Raw genomic sequence first — 13,736 nt, 5'->3', positions numbered from 1 at the left:
AACGAATCCTCGTAGCTCCCTAATTGCCAAGCTATTAGCTATGCAGTCAGGCAGCTCCAAGATTAAGCAAGTCCCTTCAATTTTAGACACTTGCTTTCATAGCTGTGAGGAAATACATGTTGTTTTGTCCACTTTTATTAAGCTATCGGAGATCTGAATGTGTACGCATGGGGACAGGCATTGTGTAAATCTCCAAGCAGATCGGTGCTGAGAGGGACCTGCCCTTAGGTGCACAGGCTGTGGATCGCCAGGGGCAGCCCATTCTCCTCTGGTGTCTTAGGCAGACTTTATCTGTAACAGGAAGAGTCATTTGCCTTTTACAAGAATCAGATGCTTTACTTGGTGGCTTTTTCTAAGTAGCAGAAAGTTATTAACTTAAACCAGGATGATCACAGACATGATGTGGTGAGTTTTAAAGTCAAATCTGATGAGGGTACAAGCTATTGGTTTTTTTGGAAAACTGCCCTTTTGATGTCTCCTTGTGCATTGGAAGTTTGGGCCTGCTGGGAAGGTCTCACAGCTAGATACCTGATATTTTGAGAAATACTGCACTGTTTAGATAGCTTTGGAAATGTTTCTTTGGATTTCTCTAAGCTTTGCACTGAGCTCAGATGGTTTTCCTGGGCTGGGCTGACAACACTTTTTTGAGAAACTGCTCTTCATAATCAAGGTGAAGGATGTAACAAGACCTGTTTTCTGAGCTGAAAGTATTTAACAACCCTAATAAATGGGTCATCCTCATCTGTACTGGGTCTGTACTGTAAACCAGTCTGTAACTTCAGGCTATCAGGCCAGCTGGAATAACAGCCTTTAACCTATGATGAGTGTGGATGGATGCCACTTGTATTCCAGTTTCAGTGCTCCCCTTCTGCTCCAACAGAGCTCTTTGCCATGTGCTGTGTGAATGGAGCAATCCAGTCAAGCTACCATCTGTAGTGTGGAAGCTGTCAGGACCAGAAAACTCACCCACACAGCATCCAGTGACTTCTACACCACGAGGTATAGCCAGACTTTTCAGGTTCTATATTTATTTCAAAAGCAACACGAGTGGAGATGTCCTAGTCCTCCTGATTCAGAGTCTACTGGATCATTCCACCACACAGTCTGCGTCTCCATAACATCAGCCATTTTCCTCATAATTGACGGGAAGTCCGAATGAGACTTGTGTAGCCAATATCATTCTGATAACTCCTGACAAAGCTGCAGAATACAAAACACTATATATTTTTACTTATAACTAATCTAATAGTAAAAAATACACCTGTCAAAATTCCTGGTATGTAGAAAACAGTAAAACCACTAACACTTTGATGTTATTCCCATTGCGGTTTTCAAGGAAACCGATACTTTCTTTAGTGACTAGCACTAGTTTCCATAGCTGAGAAATTACTTCTAGCTGCCAAAAAGTTTTCTTCCTTCTCATTTAGGTTTTATTCTTGCTTGCAGGTACAAAAATCTGTCTTTAAGCTTCTATTTTCTATTCTTTGTTTTCTTTAGTTGATAAGTGCAGGCAGAAGTTTAGATTACTTTCTGTTCTGTGACAGTCTCTCATGATCTTTCTCTAGCTCCAGACCTTATCAGGGTTTGCAAGTGCTTGAACCAGACAATACAGTGGTTTCTTAAATTTTACTGGTGTGACAGGAGTATTCATGGCTGCTGCAGTGGCTGCACTTATTGTTTCCATAGCAGCCAACATCATACTTGGGTACCTTGGAAATGGACTCTGTGTTTTCATGCATATCCTATGATTTGCATGAAAGACTGGTTTGTTCATACAGGCCATCAAATTTAACAAAGGAAATTTCCCTTTTTGATTGCATCTGCAGAAAGACAAAAATAATTGCTGTGGGCCTCATACTCTGATTTCTCAGTGCTTGCTCTGAGTCCTTTGCAGAGTGCTTTGCAGAGCAGGTTTTCCTGTGGATCAAATCAAGACATCTACATGTCTTTTGTTTGCCAATTTTCATGAGATACCTCAGACTGAGTCCTCTCTCAGAGCAGTTGATTTTAGCATTGTTCCTCATACAAGATATCTTTTCCTTTCTGATTATTTTACCTTCTTATTATGTCAGTGCTTCCTGCCCTCTCCTGGATCACCATGTGACTGCTTTGATCTGAGGATGTTACTCCGTGCTAAGATGCTCCCTTAGTTATCTTTCTTTGATGCAACAAAACCAGAAACTTTAAATAAAGATTTTAAGATCATGAAGTTTTGACTGCCATTATTTTGCATGAGATGTCCAATTTTTGGGGTTACATTTTGAGGCTACATGCTTTAGGCTAGATTTCACAGTTTTTGGACTTGTGCATTAGCACTGAAAGTTCAGCTCCAGAACCTCTAGCTTGTTGCCCACCTGTTGTTGGTTAATGGTGAATTTAGGCTAACCTGGATTTGCTTGTGGTAACCTGAAGTTATTGCTCTAGACTGCAGAGCAATAGAGAAAAAGAGAAGCAAGCAAAAGAGAAAACAAGCAAACTACAAACAACTGAGTTTTAAACTTTCATTACAAATTTGTCATGCAGTTTTAGTGGTGCTATCAAGAATACAAAATTGTGTCGTGAAAGAAAAGAAGAATCTTTCCATAGGTTTCCTTAGAACCTTTTGAAAAATGATTTATAGAACTGTTCCTCATTTACAGAATTATATGGGATAATAAAAGTCCCAAAACTGTTGAAAACAAAAGGAAGTTGCTCTGGCAGGTCTTTTTATGCGTAGTTTCTGAACAAACTCGCTACATATTTACATAGGTCTGCTGACAATTTCTTGGTGTTTTATTGCAATAGTGCTGCTCAACATGATGAATGTGATAAGCAGGATACATTGAATGCAGTCATCAAATGCCAATTTAGTCAGATTCTTACTGTGCTGCTCTCACTCTTCTACCTAACTGCCTTTAAGCCTTATTTTCAAACTCCCTGAGAATTTATGCTGATCTAACTCCCTGTGGTAGCACTGGCCTTTTTCTGATGCTGTGGTGAGCCAGTTCAGGGAGCTGAAGAGGAAGAAAACTAACCCTGCAAAGCAAAGCAAATTGTCTTCAGTCTGTGTGGCTCCCTGAACTTGGTTGCTAAGAGATCAGCAAGCACTAGAGCTAGTGCAAGTTTAATGAATACTCTGGGAAAAAAAGCTATATTTCAGGAGCAGGGTATCCTAAATCTTACCCAATCCCTGGCTCCTGAATGAAGGGATCATTCAGAAACATTAGTCAGGATTCATCAATTTCTTTACTTGAATAACTTCCTTGTCTTTTTCCCAAATGCAGAGTTTGTTGTGCCTCATTAAGACACACTTTGATAAAATAAAATGCAAACCAAATGGTTGAACTGTCATAATGGATAACCACGTGTCAGGAAGAATACGTAAGTAAAATGTTTGAAAATATAACAAGACTCCAATCTTTTAACCAGGTCATGTGGGTCATTTCGTAGTTCTGCCAAATGAGCAGATAAGGTGATGTCTTGACCCTTCTGGAATCCATAGGAATTTTTTGATTTATTTGAACCAGGATGTGGCTGCAAAGGTTTTTTTCTTAAAACATAAAGCAGAAGACCAGAATTTACTCTCTCTGCATTTACAGTGGCCACATATTTGAATATGTAAAGATATGTGTATAAAAGGGGCTCACAAATGCAGAAACAAAATGTGGATTAAAAAAAAAAAAAAGATGGGCAGATGGGCTAGACCTCTAGAATCAAATCGGAAGATATTAAATATATATATTTATTTATGCTGATCATTGCAACACGTAGTCTAAGAAAATAATTTCATGTGGAAAGGAATGCTTTGGGAAACTCTAATTTAATCTTAATATATCTTAATAAATTTAGTTTAATAAATCTTAATATAAATCTTAATTTTTCAGAGCGGTGCCTTCATACCATAGTCTATAGTGCGATATCTGCAGTTGTGACACCTTGAAACACCCAATGTTACTCCTTACCTGCTAAAACAATTGTCTGTGTGAGTGAAAGACTTTACCAGATGGTTTGCTGAGATACAATACAATACAGATGATTAAGCCTGGAATTTGCATTCCTTTATTCTTACATTTATTTGAAAAAATAAGAGATTACAAGACAACAGACAATATCTGCTGTTTGACAGAGACAGCTCAGATATTGTGGCTGATCCCTTTCTCTGATAGAACACTGTCAAGGTCAGACTATTAGTCTGACACAGCACTGATTGTTTGGGCAGAGGGAAAACAACCTTTTCAACACAACTATGTCAATTTGAATATGAGTAATGTTTCTCAGCACTTAATCTGGGAAAAATTCTCAAAGGTCAAAGCTTCAACGTGGAATAAAAGAGGAAGATGCAGAGCAGTTTGGCAGTCAAGACTGAAAGCCAGAGCACAACTGAGCCTCAGCAAATGTGATTGATTCTATTAAAAAGAAAAACAACAGAAAGAAAAGAAAAAGATGGTTTTAAACACTGGCTGTACTTAGCAGAGTGTATTGTTGGTGTTCACCCTGTATTAATCCACTCCAGAGACTGTGCCAATACACAACACTGCTGTTTTAAAAAGCCTAGTGTTTGGCAGCTGTTTTTCTTGTACAGAATCATGGAGAACTGGGATTACATCTCTTGCCCCCCCACCCCCCCCACCTGAATGCATTCATTTCCTTTCAGCAGTATTGCAGCTTAATTCTCTCAGAAAAGGAAGGAGTGGAACTGAGGAGGAGGAAGAAGAAGAGTAAAATGTCAACATGTAAAAATGCTATGGGTTTAATTTGGACTAGAAAGAGACTTCACATGTCTGGAAGCACAATAGCTCTTTCAAGGCCAAAATTATCCTTGTATGATGACCTTTGAAACAATCGCCAATGTTTTTTAAGAGGGATCATGTCATGGCTTAGAATTTGAATGCATTTTCAAGTGCAGTGACAGCTTCATTGTTAAGTTTTTTCCTGCTACTTCTCTCTGGTTCCTGATGAATCCAGAGAAAGCAGGTATGACAAGAAACTGGAATTTTCCACCATTTAGTGACAGTCTCCTCCTCAATGGCCATCATCAAATGTACGTGGGATCCTGGGATATGGGACATGGACTTCACTGCAGTCACTGGACCTGGAGTGCTTTACAGCAGTAATGGGCAGCAGTAACTGACTGGAAACATCTTTCCTACGTCTTTCAACCAAAAATAATTCCATCACACACCCTGGATCATGGGAAAGACAGAGATTCACAGAGATACGAGCATACTAAAATAATCTGTAAGTGATTGCATTGCAGGTAATGAAAATATTTTTGACCTCGGAGAAGACGCAATTCCAAATTGGCTTTTAATTATCGAGTGTAGTTTACCTCTTTCTTGTCTCTCCTTGTCAAGTGTCTCTTAATATCCTTTACAAGATCCCCCTTTCAAATGGTCTGAAGTAAGAAGAGCAAAATGAGGACAGTGTTGACAACTATTTTCTTAATTATTTACTTTGCACTCTGAGGGAGAGAAAAACCAATATAAACTTATATTTTAGTATTCTCTAATACAAAAATATAGTATAACATATCTCTTATAGTATTCTCTGTTTGTTTATATGTCCTAATAAAGGATACAAAAGGGGGTTGTTTTTCCATGTAAGAAGCCAACTTTGGAGTCTTTGAACTCAAATATACTGACTGTAGGCATCTTTTGACTAAATGTTTCATTCCTGAGGTAAACAGGCAGGGAAGGAAAGAAGCTCTCACACACACACAAAGGTAGCATGTACTCACAAGTTTATTTCCTTGTGTAATGGAGATCTCATTGCTTTGTTAACGCTGACAGTAGAAAGTGCTAGCAGTATCAGGAGTTTGGTACAGGTATTTTGTATTCACTCTGACAATGAAAACCACATACATTTTAGTCTTTATCCAGAGTGGCCCCATGGCTACTGATTACCTTTAACTGGCAAGTTAAAACCAAGCTGTATTTAAAAAAAAAAAAAAAAAAAAAAGACTTTTATTTGGAGACAGAAGCAGCACAGCATCACCTTTGCAAAAAACTCTTGGCACAAACGAAGTCTGTATAAAGTGCTCTCCCTTCAGTATCCTTGGCTAAAGACTACTTCCTGCCTTGCCATGAAATATTTGGAGGGTGAGTCACTTACTTAACTAGCACACTGCTGCCTCTCTAACACTTTCAATTGGCGAAATGCACGAGGATGAACTCCAAGCATCTGCACTTTCCCTTGGTCCCCCAAAGGTAGTGACAAAGGTATTCTTACACTAAATGTATGTCTCCTATTTTCAGGTGAGCAGACTCTAAGTAGGCTCTTCCCTTCTCTTTCATGCGTTGGTAGCGAGCTCCTTGCTCATTTGGCAGATACTCAGACCCCAGAGATTACGCGCACAGAGACTTCATTAGCTTCACACAACAAGGAGGCTTCAGCACTGAGATGCCTTCCTGCCCCCAGAGGAAGGGCTGCCTGCCTCTGCAGGGTGTGGGGAAGACCCATGAAGGGGGTGGGCAGAGGTCAGCCCCGGACAGGCAAAGGGTACATTCTTTTTGTAGATGTGATGTACTCCTAGTCAAAAGGTAAATACGTTCCAAAAAACTGAAAGCTTTCACTTTGTGATTTTGCTTGTGTCAAGGATTGCGCTGGTCTTGCAGGGGTGCTTGCAGGTAGCTGCTGTGAGGTGCCCAAGGTGCTTGTGCTCATGTGAGATGTTTGTGCTGTGAAGGTCATTTGGTAGTGCAACAGCTAGGGTGGCTGACTGGCCAAGGATGCCACTGCTGCTTGGGTCACAGCACTGTGCAGCAGCTGGGGAGCTGCTGCCTCTGAAACACCCTGCTCTGTCCCTGTGACAAACACACCTCTGTGAATGATCACCAGGATCCGTTCCCTGCATTACTGCTTAGTGTGTGCAGACAAGCTGACCCTGCCACCACACCTGACAGCCTGAGAGGACTTCTGCCACAGCACCAAGGGCTCAGTCCTGGCTGTGTGGCAGCCAGGTGTTAGACATTCTGATCTCTGACACCGAGGGGTGTGTATGCACAGATGTGGAACCAAATAGGTTCAGTTCTTGAATGTCTCAGAAACTCTCTATTTAGCACTTGAAAATAAATTTAGTACATTGCTTTTTAACAATTTATTTGTTACTTTGGAAACTCTCTGGAAAGTACAAACTAAGCTTAAGTACAATGATACTACTGAGGAATAGCCCTTACTCTGAATAGCAGCATTCTGAAGCAGTTTGAAGCAGTTGATTCTGAACTGGTGGTGTTATTGTTATAATTGGTCAACAATTCTGGTCGAGTGATCTGCAAGGGGAATTCAACACTTAGAGAGAAAAACTCTAAGAGATACCATTGCTGACTTGTTTGTTCTTCAGACTTCCCCCCTTCTTTATTTATTTTGTTATAAAGTCTAGAAAGGGGCTTTGGGGACTTTATGTATTAACAGTCTGTTGAGGAAAGTGAGTGCTCAATGGTTCAGATAATATCAAAGCTGCAATGAAGTGAATATTGTGAAGCATTTTGTCTGCCTTTCAACGCCAAAATTTTGCAGTAATTGGTTAGTGATGATAATACACGTTGCACAGAAGTCAAAAGCTATAAAGAGATTGATTTTAGACAGGAAAAGAGGAATGGAAATAGGATCTGAATTAAGCTGTGAACATTACAAGCTACAGTTTGAATTCACCTTGTCCAGGTTTGGAGGCAGATATGAGAGGAGATTTCTAGTTTTTTTATTTCTGGAGAAAAAGATCAAAGAATGTTAGTGAGAAAAGAAATAAAAGAAAAAGCATCATCTTCTTGACCTTTCTATCAGCATATACAACCATTTCACCTGAGAAACAAAAGTGATGAAACAGAGAAGAGGAAACTTGGTGGAAGAGAAGTGAAAGGATTTGAGAGGAAAGTCGGTGATGTTGTTAGTGCATGAGGTTGTACTGGTTCTGTTTTTGTCCTTTCTGCTTTTGTGTGTCTTCAGATGAGTTATATCAGTTGTGTCTTTTGTCCTTTTTAGTGCAGTAACATTTCTCTGATTGTTGCAAGTATAAGCAGATTGAAATGAATTATGCCTTAGGCTGGGAAACCCGTATGGCTCTTACCTTGGGGATTGCAGGGTCCTTTCCTGCAGAACAGATAACTCAGTAAAATCTTTCTCAGTTTTATTTTCCTCCTGTGTTTAACATGGTTACTACACATGCTAGCAGCAAGTCCACAGTTCCACATATTGGATTTTCCTGTCTATTCCCAAGATTGCACAGATGGGCATGTGACAACTTGGGCTGAGCCCCCAAAGGAAGTATCAGGGTAAGTTATAAGTCCTCTACAAAGTGATGACTTTTTTTATTTTTCAATGTGTTGCAAACATATATGCTCATCTTGCTAGTAGTATATTGATAATAACTTAGTTTGTTCTTGTTTTTTTGATATTGTTCTCTTAAACCAGACAGTCACACGTGTACACATCTGCTACATAATAGTCCATTGCCATCCTCAGCTTCTTAAAAGTGCTGGAGGTATCAGTGCTGAAACGTGTCAGCTTCTTATAAGGATTTGGTCAGATCCCACTGCCAACACCTCTGGATTCTGGGAAGCAGGTCCCTCCTGCATGGATCTGATGACCTCTAAGCTCTTTCCTCATCTAGGAAACCTTTTTACCAATTCTTCCCATGGATTTCCACCTTTCCCTGTAAACTAACGTGATCTACAGAATAAGATATTTTCCAGGCTTCTCCTGTGACATTGTTTATGGTGCAAGAAGAAAGGGAGCACACCTTTCAGCTTGACCCTGCTCCCCAAGTCTGTCACTCAAACCTCCATCAGCACCAAGCAATGCTGAGCTCCTCAAGAAGTTGCAAGGAGATGGGATTGGAGCTTATTGTCTGGAAAGCAGTGAAAGACCTTGGGGTTTTGGTATACAAAAAGTTGAGCATGAGTCAGTCTTTGCAGCAATGAGGCTGTCTTAATTTTGGACTACATTACCACAGACTTTAGATTAAGTGGAATAACTGCTATCCCTCCTCCACTATTTGACCTGGTGTTTCGTTAAAGGAAATTTAAATAGTAATATGACTTTAAGTACAGTCCCTGTAGAGTAGTGGCTGTAACAGGTGCAGAACAGCAAGAAAGAATTACATTTAAGTAAACATTTCCTTCCACTGTTCCTCTTGATGGGAGGTACCTGGGTGACAGATAGTCCTGCTCCCTTCTGAACAGCAACGCCCTCTTCATTCAGAGCATCGCCCACTCAGATGTAAGTTCTTGTCCTCTGCTGCATTACATGCATTTTTTTTGTAAAAAGCAGAAGTCTCTGCCACTGGTGGGGTACAATGGTAAGAAGAGGGACAAAGACATAGAGATCAGCTTTTAAATTTAAGCTTGTGTACCATTAAGTGGTGTTTTCCCTGTGAGGCAAATGTATGTAGCTGACAGAACCTGCAACTGAAGTTGTTTGACAAAAAAAGAGAAATGTATAGATGGGGAAACAGATGGCAGAAGGAAAATGAGTGAACAATAAAATAAATGTGTTTTTACAAAATTGCCAACACTAAGCTGCCTCAGATGCTTATATCCACACCTCTGTGGTGCAGAATTAACTTGATTTATTTTTGGAATGCAGTAAGTAACATGTAAAAGTAGGATTACATAAACCTTTCACAGGAAGACAAAATTTCATAAAGTGATGGCATTACAGTGTGTTTCCACAAGCTTGACATAACTCAGACATTAAGGAGAAGATTGTCAAAATAACTTCCAAAAATGTCAGGGAGGCAATTTGCTGAAGCTTTTTAAAAAATGATGACATTTGCTCTTTCAGAATCAGACTGGTACTGCTAGCTACCTCAAATTGTACTTTATTCTTGACCCTGAGAAAGCTTATGCCTGGATTGAGCTTAATGACTATCGATTTCAATAGCACTATTGGAAATAAAGAAGTAAGATAAGGACATATATTTAAGTGCTTCAGGATCAAGGTCTTCTTTTGCTGAATTTGTATTGCTCCAGATGAAACATATGAGATATAGGGACATCATGAGACACAATTTGATTATATATTTTTAGAGATTCATCATTTCAGTAAGTTTCTAATTTGTAAAAGAAATAACTATCATCTGCTCTTTGTTTCTTTATGCTGATGCTTTACAGCAACAATGACAGAGTTACTCACATAAAACGCTGCCCCTAAAAAAAAGTCAGAATTACTGTTTTCTCTACACAGTCCTGTTTACAATATTTTACAGCAGGAAACTATTCCACTGACATTATCTCTTCAATTAGGCAAGCCTGCTGTGCTATTGGTAATTGCGAAGTGGATTACTGTACCAACACAAAGAAAGCTTTTCTCCAACGTGTATGAAAGCATTGTAGGTGTGGGAATTATGCCCACAGTTTGCCTCTTCAGAGTTTATTAATGTTATATTTCAGAAATATGGTGATATTCTGTCAATATTCAAGTGTCAGAATAAGCTGAGCAAGAATGACTACAGGACTCATAAGCAGAGCTGCAGCATACTACTCCAATTTAGGAATACATTCTGGTTTCTAACGTGGGCAGAAAATTAAATGGTTTCCTGACGGTGTCTGGTCATAATGTACAGCACTGGGCTCCAGCAGCAATAAATATTCACTGTTCTAGACGGTAAAAGTGTGGCATTAACATATTTATATTGGACCAGTAACCATTATAGCAATATAATTATATTAATAATGAGAATGAATGATCCAGCTCCAGAGTTTGGGTACTTGCCCTATTTGCTTTACTGGTACAGATGAGTCCTTGGGGACTAGTGTGCCTGGACTTAGACTTGTCTTTGTGCCAGCTCTGTGTGCACTGATCCCATGCTGCCTGGGAAGGAGCACTTGTCAAATCCCTTTGCATTCAGGCTCAACATCCAATGCACAATCCAATGCAAATGTTGTGCCTGCAGGACATTTGAAATGAAGCCACTGTCTGTATGTGCCCAGGCTCCCTGGTAAGGGAATTTATCTTTACAGCAGATCCAAGCTTAAATCTTTCCCATGCCTGATAGGATTCATGTCTGAAAGTCTCATTTTGCAGGAGAATGCCTTAAATATCAGGTGGTGCAGAGAGTTTAGGGCCTTTTAGTGCCTTGTAGGTCAACTGTTGTCCTCACACCAAACCACACAGGTCAAGGTCTATATCTAGCAAAAAAAAAACCCCAAAAAAAAGACCCCCAAAAACCCACTACCAAACCAAAACAAAAAAAACCCTCAAGAGTTCTGGGCTTAGTCCTGTCCCTAAAGCAAAGTAGCACAATAAAGAAGTTGTATTCATGGGCTTATCTTTTCCCTTTAAATAAGAAGATTGCATAAAACCCAGTTGAAATAAATGCTTATCTTGGGCTAGTCTCCAAACCACGGCAAGAGGAACCAAAACTGGGCCATGAACCATGATAATAATTTAAGAAAATGTATGATCATGTCGCTTATAGTTTTCTTATTCCCAAAATCTTTTGTCAGGCAATCATATTTATAAGGCTTTCCTGTTTCATCTTCCCCAACAATCATGCTACAGAGGCTGGGTCCATGCCTTGTATGCTTTACTGGTCCAGATGAGTCTTTGGGGGTTGGTGTCCCCAGCTGAAGAGACCTGGTTTCTTGCCTTTGTCCCAAAGCCCCTTAAATGAAACAGCTGCCGGCTGTAACATGGGAAGGTGAGACTTCCTACTGGTGGAGAAAGGCATGTCTTAATCAGTCCTTTCAGGTGGCAATTGTGTGAAAGACACTGGGCTGGGTTATGTGTTATTTCAAACTCTGACCTGAAAGCAGTGTGTGTACTCGTGCATTAGAACTCCAGGCAAGAAGATGTTTCTGTAGGTATAAACCTGCATGGAGCTGCCATGTCCTGTTGGACCCCAGGAGAGAAGGGGAAATTTGGCTGAAGTGGGATACTTCTCTCTTCTTGCAGGACTTGCTGTGGTTTCTGAACTTTTGCCATTCAGAGGAAAAATGAAACAGATACAGTTCAGAGGTTTTCAAAAGTTAGAAGAAATCAACTCATCCCAAATCCCATTCCACAAACCCTCTCTACCCTACCCAGATGAACCCAAGCAAGCAACAAATTGCTGGTCAGGGCACTCATCTGAAGCATCTAAATGCTGGGTTTAGGACCTTGTGCTAGATTTCCCTTTGTGATAAGGAACTAGGACTTGCTATGGGTTCTCCAAGTTGGGACAAGCAAGCTGTAAAGTCTGTTTGCCTCCTCAGTCTCATGCTTATTTAATGATTTCTGCAATATGGAGTTGCTGTATGGAGAGAAGGGTTCACAGGCAGTAATCACATCCAAGGTCCTCCCCAGGCTGTGGGACCTTTTGTGTTACTCCTTACCATCCTTTCCTCACTCCCAGGAGAGTATTATTCTGGGATGGAGACTTCTCAGACCTAAAATCCCATTCCGAGTCTTATAAACCATTTCTGACTACTTTTTTTCCAAGCAAATCCTTCCATCAATTTGTTTTTGACAGTGATGTTTCTCTGCAATGAAAGAAACAGCATTGACTCATTAGAAAATCCCTTCAGGTCAGACTTTTATTGCATTGTGCTTACAGATCTGCAGGGAGTGGGGAACTATGCAGAGAAAATTTTGCTGATGTTCTTGTTTTTCAAAGGCTCTAACGCTGTATGACAAAGGAAGGCGAAGATGCTTTTCCTAAGTGAATATGCTTTAGAGGGGAACAAGAGATATATAGCATCAAAATCATCTCTCCCAAAACACAAGGTGACACTGACATTCCAAGAAAATGGCAACAGATCACTCTGCCAGTGATGGGTTCTTAGTTCTTTGTGTGATTCATGATGATAGCTAGATGTCAAATCTTTGCTGCATACCAGGGAAAAAACAAAATATAATAATAAAAAATAGTCTAGTGACTTCTGACAGGAAAAATCTGAGACAAGGATAGCCTACCTAAAAGAAGCTACGTATGTAAAATCCACTAATTTTATTTTATTAGGAGTACTGAATAGACGTGTCAGATTACATGAAAAGTGCAACATTTTAATGTATAGCTTTTTTTGTTTCACTTTCCACTTATGTGATCCAAAGCTACTGCATTTTTATGGGATTTTGTAGGAAGCCAAAGGCTAATATTTTCAAGAGCAGAGGTGTCAGTGAGGAAACTGAGCTCTGAAAGCCAAAATCACCTACCATTTAGGCCAAGACCTTATCAACCAGAAATATTTGGTTGCCTCTTTGAATTCCAGTGACATCTTAAAATATACCATCCACTTTCTGCCAAACATATTGCTACTGGGTATACTAAAATCCTCCTAATAGTTGATAATGCCCTATGGAGCCATGCAGAATCTTAGGCCAAACTCAGAACTGTTGTTTAGCCAGGTTTTTTTTAAGAGCAGAGATAGAAATGCCTGTGCCAGACCAGGACCAATAATCCACCTCCCCCTGCATCCTGTCTCTGGCAGGGCCAAGAGCAGGCTTGCTGGAAAGCATACAGGAGCAAGAGTGTCACATAGTAATACTTCTCTGTGGTATTTTTCTTGACTCCAAAAATTAGTGAACAGTCTTCTGAGCCAGTGTTGTCATCTTTATATCATATATTCCTCAATGGATTTTTCTTCCTTGTGTTTTTCTGGTCAAATTCTGAACTTCTCTCAATTTTTTGCTTCCCCAGTGCCCTGTTCCAAAGGACTGCTGCCACCAGCCAGGGATATTTGATGCCTCCTGATGCTTAAGGGATTTCTTAACTAAGAATTTATTTATGCAACTAGTTTCCAACCACAAGTGTTGCAAAATCAGTGGGCACTTTTCCTGTGGAT

The sequence above is a fragment of the Corvus cornix genome, chromosome 3, assembly GCF_000738735.6.
Source record: "Corvus cornix cornix isolate S_Up_H32 chromosome 3, ASM73873v5, whole genome shotgun sequence".
NCBI classification, from domain to species: Eukaryota; Metazoa; Chordata; class Aves; order Passeriformes; family Corvidae; genus Corvus; species Corvus cornix.
This window is presented reverse-complemented; position numbering follows the sequence as displayed.